The sequence below is a fragment of the Procambarus clarkii genome, chromosome 4 (assembly GCF_040958095.1).
Source record: "Procambarus clarkii isolate CNS0578487 chromosome 4, FALCON_Pclarkii_2.0, whole genome shotgun sequence".
Classification (NCBI taxonomy): Eukaryota; Metazoa; Arthropoda; class Malacostraca; order Decapoda; family Cambaridae; genus Procambarus; species Procambarus clarkii.
In genome coordinates, this window is record NC_091153.1 from 43,460,173 (window position 1) to 43,471,609 (window position 11,437).

The following is an 11,437-nucleotide window of genomic DNA, read 5'->3' on the forward strand; positions in this document are numbered from 1 at the left end:
TAACGACCACCACCACCAGTAACGACCACCACCACCAGTAACGACCCCCCCACCTCCACCAGTAACGACCACCACCACCACCACCACCAGTAACGACCACCACCACCAGTAACGACCACCACCACCAGTAACGACCACCACCACCACCAGTAACGACCACCACCACCACCACCAGTAACGACCACTACTCCACCACTAGCTACAACCCCCCCCCCCCCCCTCCCCCACTAGTCGTTTAAGTAGTGACCCTTCATCTTGCTCCACCATCAAAGCCATAAAACAAGGGGACACTGTAAACCAATAAATCATCCTGCTTCCCTCATTATCTCTCGTCTACCAAACAAGAACAGGTTATCTAGAGCAGGTCCGAGGCAGGCCGACCAGGCAGGGAGGACCTGGCATATCACGCTCCCCTTGTCATACCTCATCAACCCACCACCGATTCATACGTTCTACGAGCCGCCGCCGCCGCCTCTAACAGCCTCGTTGAGCAGTTAGTTCAGTCATTCTTTATGCACCCCATACCTATCCCGCGTGTTGGTGGAGAGGATTAGAGAGCCAGAAACCTAGCCTACCTAGCCAGGAGGCCTTAGACGGGTTGTAAGGACATCCCAGCAACCATCACTAGGAACCTGAGTAATTAACCCCGCACTTGCGTGTGTCGGTGTAAATTCTGGCATTCATCTAATTGTACTTAGCGGCGACTGAGCCGCAGCTCTTTGGCCCCGCTTTTCCATCATTAAAAACAGTACTGTACATGTCCCCGAGCTCATCTGGCTCTGTCATACGTATATTTAAAACTTCTTACAGCTAACTGCCATTCTTACAGAGTCTAATTCCACCATTTTATTTCTAAGCGCATTTCTTGTTTTCACTACACTGAAAATCGTTTTTCTGATGGCTCTGTGGCCTACTGGGATACTTAGAATCCAAATTATCTGTCCTATTCTTCCGTGTCTATTTCCCAGAACATATTTGTCATGTCTCCCCCTAACTCTTCTTCCAGTGAGCATGGTTGACTTCCTCTTAGTCTTCGCAACTCACAGCTCGACCACTAGGCCTAGTCTGGAAGCATATTCTAAGCTTTCTGCAGTTTCATAATGCCAGAAATGCTGTGTGAAATTCTTAGCTTTACACAAAAATACCTATCATGAAATCACTGTAACCATATCCTCTGATTTTTATTAATATACCAAATACTATGCAGGCGGTGAGTCACAATAACGTGGCTAAAGTATGTTGACCAGACCACACACTAGAAGGTGAAGGGACGACGACGTTTCGGTCCGTCCTGGACCATTCTCAAGTCGATAGATCGACTTGAGAATGGAAACGTCGTCGTCCCTTCACCTTCTAGTGTGTTGTCTGGTCATCACCAAATACTATGTTTATGTTTAACGAGATAGGCCTAATGGATTCCACGCAGGTGCTACACATTCCAAAATTTATACAAAATTCCTGGTAGAAAAGGTCCTGAATGACTCTTATTAGCCACTCCGTAAAAAATCCATCCTACTAACCTCACCAGAAACGCACCAACCTATCCAAGAACTTATCAAAGGTCCTAGACACAGAAAACAGATATTTGTGAGCCATTACTTAATAGGTTGCATTTCTAACGTTGTTATTCTTTTGGTAAAAAACAAGACTTATCAGTTGATAGGACGAGTTCCAACCAGATCGTCAACTACGGAGCCTCGTTGGAGGCCTGATCACGGGGACACTGATTCACGGGGGACACTGATTCTTGGGGACACTGATTCTTGGGGACACTGATTCACGGGGACACTGATTCCCGGGGACACTGATTCACAGGAACACTGATTCCTGGGGACACTGATTCACGGGAACACTTGAATGTAAGTTAGTCCTCATATCGCCCCCTGTATTCGGTGCCTTCTACACAGACAGACTAGGTCCTTCCCCCCCTACAGACAGGACAGATTCCCCTCCCTACATACACAGGACGGGTCCCCCTACATAGACAGGACGGGTCCCCCTTACATAGACAGGACGGGTCCCCCTACATAGACAGGACGGGTCCCCCTACATAGACAGGACGGGTCCCCCTACATAGACAGGACGGGTCCCCCTACATAGACAGGACGGGTCCCCCTACATAGACAGGACGGGTCCCCCTACATAGACAAAACAGGTCCCCCTTACATAGACAGGACGGGTCCCCCTACATAGACAGGACGGGTCCCCCTACATAGACAAAACAGGTCCCCCTTACATAGACAGGACGGGTCCCCCTACATAGACAGGACGGGTCCCCCTACATAGACAGGACGGGTCCCTCTACATAGACAGAACAGGTCCCCCTACATAGACAAACCAGGTCCCCCTTACATAGACAGGACGGGTCCCCCTACATAGACAGGACGGGTCCCCCCTTACATAGACAGAACGGATCCCCCTACATAGACAGGACGGGTCCCCCCTTACATAGACAGGACAGGTCCCCCCTACATAGACAGGACGGGTCCCCCCTTACATAGACAGGACAGGTCCCCCTACATAGACAGGACGGGTCCCCCCTTACATAGACAGAACGGGTCCCCCTACATAGACAGGACGGGTCCCCCCCTTACATAGACAGGACAGGTCCCCCCTACATAGACAGGACGGGTCCCCCTTACATAAACAGAACAGGTCCCCCTACATAGACAGAACAGGTCCCCCTACATAGACAGAACAGGTCCCCCTACATAGACAGAACAGGTCCCCCTACATAGACAGAACAGGTCCCCCCTACATAGACAGAACAGGTCCCCCCTACATAGACAGAACAGGTCCCCCTACATAGACAGAACAGGTCTCCCTCACATTGACAGGCCAGGACACACAATTTCCATCACAGGTATTAAATATCCCCACTAATTGGAAACCTTGAAATGTTTAGCTATCGACTCACTAATGAGATCAACTTTTCAAGCCACTTCATCATCAACTGATGTTAATGATCGCATTTTTTGCATTGAAACATCAACGTGATGCATTGTGCTCATCGTGGCGGTGATATTTAACGTTTATCATCATGCTACATCAGGTAATAAAGATTTAAGTGAGGCTGTCGACCAACAGACCAAATTACAGGTGAAAGCTTAAAACCTTATCATTTACTTCACTGTAACACAGAGATAACATCGGAATATGAAGGATCTCTCTTTTAAGGAGTGGCGATCAATCAGGTAATCAGATTACTCTGAGCAGCAGGCACCCCCACACTACCATCACGCACACGTCCGCCCTTACACTACTACCGTACAGGTACCTGGTTGATGGGGTTCTGGGAGTTCTTCTACTCCCCAAATCCGTCCCCAGATTCACGAAGCAGTTACGCAAGCACTTACGAACCTGTACGTCTTTTCTCAATCTTTGGCGGCTTTGTTTACAATTATTAAACAGTTAATGAGCTCCGAAGCACCAGGAGGCTGTTTATAACAATAACAACAGTTGATTGGCAAGTTTTCATGTTTGTAAACTGTTTAATAAATGTAACCAAAGCCGTCAAAGATTGAGGAAAGATGGACACGTTCGTAAGTGCTTGCGTAACTGCTTCGTGAATCTGGCACCAGGTCTCATCCTACTGAAGCGAACATACGCGTCATCAGTACTCATACTCCGCCTAAGCCTAACAGACACCAGTAACACTTAGTGGGCCAGCCAGAGGCTTAGGGCCCGCGCAGAAATATCCCTGCCCCCCCCCACCCCCCCTCACAAAAAAATCAGGCCTCCTGATCAACCAAGATCAACACGCTCCTGACTGTTGGCGTGTTGACCACTGCAACTCTCAGCCCGATACAGCAACAACACCCTGATGCCCCTGTTCACCTAGCAGTAAATAGTTACCTGGGAGTGAGACAGCTGCTACGGGCTGCTTCCTGGGGATGTGTAACAAAAAGGCGACCTGGTCGAGGACCGGGCCGCGGGGACGCTAAGCCCCGAAATCATCTCAAGATAACCTCAAGATGCCTCCTGGTCCAGCAAGGAGATATTTCAGAGTGTGTGTAGATTTGGAAGCAAGTCCACTACACTAGTATTTATCAAACGTAGATTATAATGTAATTGATCGTAACCTAAGGCAAGGTAACCTAAGGTAACCTATTAACCTATAACTAAGGTAACCTAAGGTAACCTATTAACCTATAACTAAGGTAACCTAAGGTAACCTAAGGTAACCTATTAACCTATAACTAAGGTAACCTAAGGTAACCTATTAACCTATAACTAAGGTAACCTAAGGTAACCTATTAACCTATAACTAAGGTAACCTAAGGTAACCTAAGGTAACCTATTAACCTATAACTAAGGTAACCTAAGGTAACCTAAGGTAACCTATTAACCTATAACTAAGGTAACCTAAGGTAACCTATTCCCAACTTGTATATTTAATCATAGTAATAACGTCTGGTGAAGCAGCTGTTGCTAGGTAGACCGACAGGTTTACAATGTAAATAATAAGTCTACTGTAATTACCGGAAGGAAAACACAAGGCCTTCACCTCATCATTCCAGATATGATCTGGATCAGACCCATCATTATTAAGGAAAATATATCATTATAACCAGTCCAGCAACCAGGAGGCCTGGTCCGGGGACCGGGCCCCGGGGACGTTGAGTCCCGAAATCATCGCAAGGTATGATAATCATGTCTCATTCCCGCTTTGTAATTACTCTTCGTCTTGTGAGGTGCCATCACCTTGCATGGCTACTTGTTCTTCCTTGGCCTTAGTGGACCTGACCTGCGGTGACCTGGCCTAGGGCTGACCTGGCCCAGCGGTGACCTGGCCCATGGGGTCACCTGTGTTACAGGAAGTATCTTTTATCGTGTTATTGTGTCGCATCAGAGTATAAGTAGTGGTATTTAAGAGTAATGCATTCCTACTAAATGTTACAGGGGGAACGACTTTAACAACCATGCAGGTTGTTAACGACCCACACGGCGTGGCTCGTCCGGTGGCGGGAATTCTGTTGGCCAATCAGAATCACCGGGCGAGGCAATGAGTACAGGTCAGAACCGGGGTAGGGCAGTACTCTACACTCTTCCTCCCTGTCGACATGGCCTAGTTGTGTGACCAGCCGTATGTCAACATTGTGACGAGGTGATCCACTCTCTTCTGAACTACGACCCGTGGAAGATGGTGACTGTCAACGCCGTGGGGAGTGTTAGAAGTCTACCGTCGACACCAGGATGATAATATTGAGCCACGAGAAGGTAGAAAGGTTCTACAGACGATTGCGTTAGCTGTATGTGTATACCGTCGGGTCAGTGTAGTTGGCTGAGGGTCTCGAGAACTGTTTTGCTATTACGTAGTGGTTACAGGCAAGTGAAGTAAAAGGGTTCGGAAGAGAACCATTATCACTGCTGAGTAATGCTGCTCTGTTATTGTACTCTATAGACATATAATAACTATACATATAATGTACAGTATCCAGTAATTTGTATATATAACTCGACATATAAAATGCCGACGTTTTTTGGGTAATATACATAAATATCCATGATAAAATTTAACCTATATTTTTATTGACCTTAGTCAGGGCTCAGTTACGTACGTGTCGCACCTGACAGGTCAGGCTGAGGATGACGACACCTGACTAAGTCGGAGAGGACTACATTCGGATCTTATCTTGAGGTTATCTTGATTTCGGGGCTTTTAGTGTCCCCGCGGCCCGGTCCTCGACCAGGCCTCCACCCCCCCAGGAAGCAACCCGTGACAGCTGACTAACACCCAGGTACCTATTTTACTGCTAGTAACAGGGGCATAGGGTGAAAGAAACTCTGCCCATTGTTTCTCGCCGGCGCCTGGGATCGAACCCAGGACCACTGGATCACAAGTCCAGCGTGCTGTCCGCTCGGCCGACCGGCGCCCTAATAACACTAGATTTATCTATAAACTATAGTTATCAGAGTAATTATACACTAGAAAAGAATAAATTAAATGTGTTGGGCTATGTAATTGACAGTTCGATCCCAACACCTGGCCCATGGCTGACCTGGCCTAGGGCACACCTGACCCAGATTACAAGTGTATTGGTCACCTGCAGAGTTCCCAGGCGAACTTGAGATCACAAACACCACCATACACCACCTCTCACCACAATTCACCACGAACACCACCACTCGCCATAATTCACCACGAACACCACCACTCATCACCACTACTGGTTTATAATGCATCACGTGGTATTGATCCTATTCCCCCTTGGGGCCTCTACTCACTTTCTCAGAACTCACTCTATTCCATCCATCTCCCTCTTTTCTTACCTTTACCCTACCCCTTAACTCCTTACCTCTTTTCATATTTCCAGATCCCCTTTGTTAGCTTAATTAATTTCCCCCCATTCCTTCCCTCCAATTCCGCCATCCCTTCTTGTTTATTTAACTCAGAGCTTCGTCGTCTTGGGCCGAGCCCTTTAGTATCTCATTCATCTTAATTTTCTTCATATTTCCTGTTTACAATACAATTTATACATATACCCCCTTGCTGAATACTCCGGGTTTACCATGCACCTCAAGCATAGGAAGCGCCTTCTTCACTCATTCTGTCACTCGCATTCCTTTGCTCTCTCTCTCTCTCTCCGGTAGAGGTATTTCAAGAGATTAATATATCAACCCACCCCCCCCCCCCCAGCCCCACTCTCAGACGGGTTTGTCAACAAAGTGGTAAACATGGTCAAGAAGTCCGCCGTATCGTGCTTACACCCCTTGTGGTTACCGTGCAATGATTTCGGGGTTTAGCATCCCCGCGGCCCGGTCCTCGACCAGGCTACTTCCTCCCTCAATGCTAACCTCCTCTATTCCGCGTTATCGCACTTCCCCCATTCCACCACTAAAAGAATAGTTGACCTATAACGCAACAGGTACAAGACTAGCGGAGCTGCTACTACTATCTCTCACTACTTCCCCGTAGTGAGAGATAAGCACTCCCCACAAATACCGTCTACTCTCACAACTCTCCTACCTCCAACACAACTACCCGTCTACTTGTCTACCCGAAGTCAACCACCAGCCCATCCACAAATCACATCCCCCACAGGTAACTAACCCCCCTCCCCCTACTCCTCCCCACATTCTTCCCCTAGCCTACCTCCCCCCCCCTAATCCCCCCCTCACTGCCCAACACCGCATTTATAAGACAGGCGTATTGAGCCCTCAAACCTCAGAGGTAAACATAATAAGAGAATTTATCCTGTTAAGATCCAATATGGCGGCTCTGTTTACACGCCGAGTAAGGCGAGGCGGAGGACACCACTCAGGGAGGGAGGGAGGGAGAGAACAGGAAGGGAGGGACGTGGGAGAGGTAGAGAAAACAGAACTACAAGAGAAGAGATAAACGATACTAGAGAAAACGAAACATGGACAGAGAACAAAGGTAGGAGAATTGACTGGAAAAAAAAGAGGAATGGCGGGAAAAAAACGCAGAAAGCGAAAAGGGAATTAAGATAAAGACGAAGAAGAAATAAGAAAAGTGGTGAAGAAAAGGAACGAATACCGGCACACAAGGAACAATTTACAGGTAAAATAAGGACTATGCGAAATGGGGTAAAATGTCTAGAAAATGGGAAAGAGGTTACCTTGAGGTAACTTCTTTCCCCTTGGAGGTGGTTGCAAGGATCAATGTCCCTGCGCCCCGGTCTCTAGCCAGGCCTCTTAGTTGATGCTCTGATCAAGCAAGCTATTAGACCCCGCTGCCTGCAGTCTGACACACGTACTGAGGCCTCAGTTGATCAGGTATCCTTTGGAGATGTTTATCAAGTTCTCTCTCTTGAACTTGGCCTCCCTACCTACTAACTCCCTCCCACCTGGCCTCCCACACACAAGTGTTCATAAAGACAAGACATAAGACTGGCAGCAAGCCATAATTCGGTCCCAAGAGGTTTTATTAGGCCGGATACACGAGTCGGCCGGTTGGGTAGGCCTACACGGATCATTAACTTGCCCTAAAGCATAAACATGCTAATGAGAATAATAATAATACCACAAAATATTGAATGAAGGCATGAAAGCCCTCGGGGGAAGAAATGCTCGGTTTCCTGTGTCAACATGGGTGGCGAGGCTGCCACCCCAACATGGGTGGCGAGGCTGCCACCCCAACATGGGTGGCGAGGCTGTCAACATGGGCGGGCGAGGCTGCCACCCCAACATGGGTGGGCGAGGCTTCTACCCCAACATGGGTGGTATGTGCAATAGCAGCCCCTATAACCTTGTGTAGAAGAGTCACACATATGTATGTATATGTGTTGGTTAGTATGGGGTGAATACATGACAAAAACTATAATCCCCCTCCCCTAACTCGCTCTCTATAGGCCTATACACATTTAAATTTCATAGAGCGGTACAGTTAGGCCGAACCTAAGTTCCCCCCATCCAGCCTTCTCCCTTACTGCCGTTGTGGGAGATAATCTTCCCGTGATCCCTCCCATGGTGTGCCTATTCCCACCAGTTCCTCCCATAATGCAAGCTATTGTCTTAATATATATATATACAACACCTTATTAATCTCCCCAAAAGTAACCCAAACGTGAAATGAATAGAAAGTGATGGAAGAACAGGACCGAAACGTCGCTACTTTTACACACAGAAATCACAACAGTGTGATGTATCAAATGAACAAAAGGCAGCGTCTGGGATGCTCTCGGACGTAGGTTCGAATCTTCGTCACGGCCCTTGGGGATTTGTCGCTACTTTTACTTCATATGTGTGGGTTTGGGTATCGGTTTCAGGCTAATGCCCAACAGAGTTCTGAAGAATTGAACAACTGTTCAATACTCTCACAGCAAGCATTAGAAATATTGCTGAACAAAATTTGATAAGTTCTTGCAATAAGTGCCGGACCAACCGGGCTGTGGTGGGTATGTGGGCCTGCGGGTCGCTCCAAGCAACTGCCTGGTGGACCAAGCTCTCATCCGGCCCTGGGGAGTAGAAGAACTCCAGAGACCCTCTCCAGGTATCACGCCCTCAAGCACGTATTCTCCAAGGCCGTTATTGTGACTCTCTGCCCAAGACAATAACACTGCATTAGAGAAGCTTCAGGGAAGATGTCATGACTATGTACAGCACACGTCGAGAAGTCCCTACGTCTTGCGATAGGGCTGAGGTGTGCGGGCAACTGAACCCTGCTTGACGGGGTTCTGGGCGTTAGACCTGCTTGGTGGGGTTCTGGGGGTTAGACCTGTTTGATGGGGTTCTGGGAGTTAAACCTGCTTGATGGGGTTCTGGGAGTTCTTCTACTCCCTAAACCCTACCCATCAACGACTTATACAACCCAATCTCATCTTTACGAATAACGAAAACGTGTTAGACAAATTAATTCATACTCAGACAACCACCGCCTCAGGATACATGTGTCCTCTCGCGCCACAACCTCACCGGGATAAAAGTGTCCACTTATACACGAAGCACGAATATGTCGCATGTATTAATTACTATAAGACAAAAAGAACAGGTTGTATAGAGGCGATACATATACGACCGAATATATGACCGAATGTGACCGAATACATGACTGAATATATGACCCAATATACACCCCGAAGTATATTACCTACACCAGAAGGGAAGGGAACTATCAGGGAGGAAAAGCGCCAAGCCATTACGACTATATAGCACTTGGAAAGGGTCAGGATAAGGATGTGGGATGGGACGGTTGAAAGGAATGGTGTCAAACCACTTGGACGGCCGGGGATTGAACGCCGACCTGCAGGAAGGGAGACCGTCGCTCTACCGTCCAGCCCAACAAGTTGGACTTGCATATGACCGAGAGAGGTTGGACTTGCATATGACCGAGAGAGGTTGGACTTGCATATGACCGAGAGAGGTTGGACTTGCATATGACCGAGAGGTTGGACTTGCATATGACCGAGAGAGGTTGGACTTGCATATGACCGAGAGAGGTTGGACTTGCATATGACCGAGAGAGGTTGGACTTGCATATGACCGAGAGAGGTTGGACTTGCATATGACCGAGAGAGGTTGGACTTGCACATGACCGAGAGAGGTTGGACTTGCACATGACCGAGAGAGGTTGGACTTGCACATGACCGAGAGAGGTTGGACTTGCACATGACCGAGAGGGGTTGGACTTGCACATGACCGAGAGGGGTTGGACTTGCACATGACCGAGAGGGGTTGGACTTGCACATGACCGAGAGGGGTTGGACTTGCACATGACCGAGAGGGGTTGGACTTGCACATGACCGAGAGGGGTTGGACTTGCACATGACCGAGAGGGGTTGGACTTGCACATGACCGAGAGGGGTTGGACTTGCACATGACCGAGAGGGGTTGGACTTGCACATGACCGAGAGGGGTTGGACTTGCACATGACCGAGAGGGGTTGGACTTGCACATGACCGAGAGGGGTTGGACTTGCACATGACCGAGAGGGGTTGGACTTGCACATGACCGAGAGGGGTTGGACTTGCACATGACCGAGAGGGGTTGGACTTGCACATGACCGAGAGGGGTTGGACTTGCACATGACCGAGAGGGGTTGGACTTGCACATGACCGAGAGGGGTTGGACTTGCACATGACCGAGAGGGGTTGGACTTGCACATGACCGAGAGGGGTTGGACTTGCACATGACCGAGAGGGGTTGGACTTGCACATGACCGAGAGGGGTTGGACTTGCACATGACCGAGAGGGGTTGGACTTGCACATGACCGAGAGGGGTTGGACTTGCACATGACCGAGAGGGGTTGGACTTGCACATGACCGAGAGGGGTTGGACTTGCACATGACCGAGAGGGGTTGGACTTGCACATGACCGAGAGGGGTTGGACTTGCACATGACCGAGAGGGGTTGGACTTGCACATGACCGAGAGGGGTTGGACTTGCACATGACCGAGAGGGGTTGGACTTGCACATGACCGAGAGAGGTTGGACTTGCACATGACCGAGAGAGGTTGGACTTGCACATGACCGAGAGAGGTTGGACTTGCACATGACCGAGAGAGGTTGGACTTGCACATGACCGAGAGAGGTTGGACTTGCACATGACCGAGAGAGGTTGGACTTGCACATGACCGAGAGAGGTTGGACTTGCACATGACCGAGAGAGGTTGGACTTGCACATGACCGAGAAAGTACAGATACAACAGCACAGACAACACAGGTGACTTTTGCCATTTCTAACACATATAAATATGAACATATAAAATGAACCCAAATCCAGTGCAGCATAAAGGTCATTATACTCTGTACCGTCTAGGCACCGTTGCCTCAGCATGAAAATAATTCAATAAATAAATAAACGAAGGAAAACGGCAACTTGTCTGAAGAAATCCACACGGGCCGTGATGAGGGTTCGAACCTACGTCCGGGATGATCCCAGACGCGCCTTAGTCGATTTGTTCATTTGATGCATTACGCTATTGTGATTCCTGTGTGCGTAGCAAATTATCTGTTGCGCCAAATATTAATTTA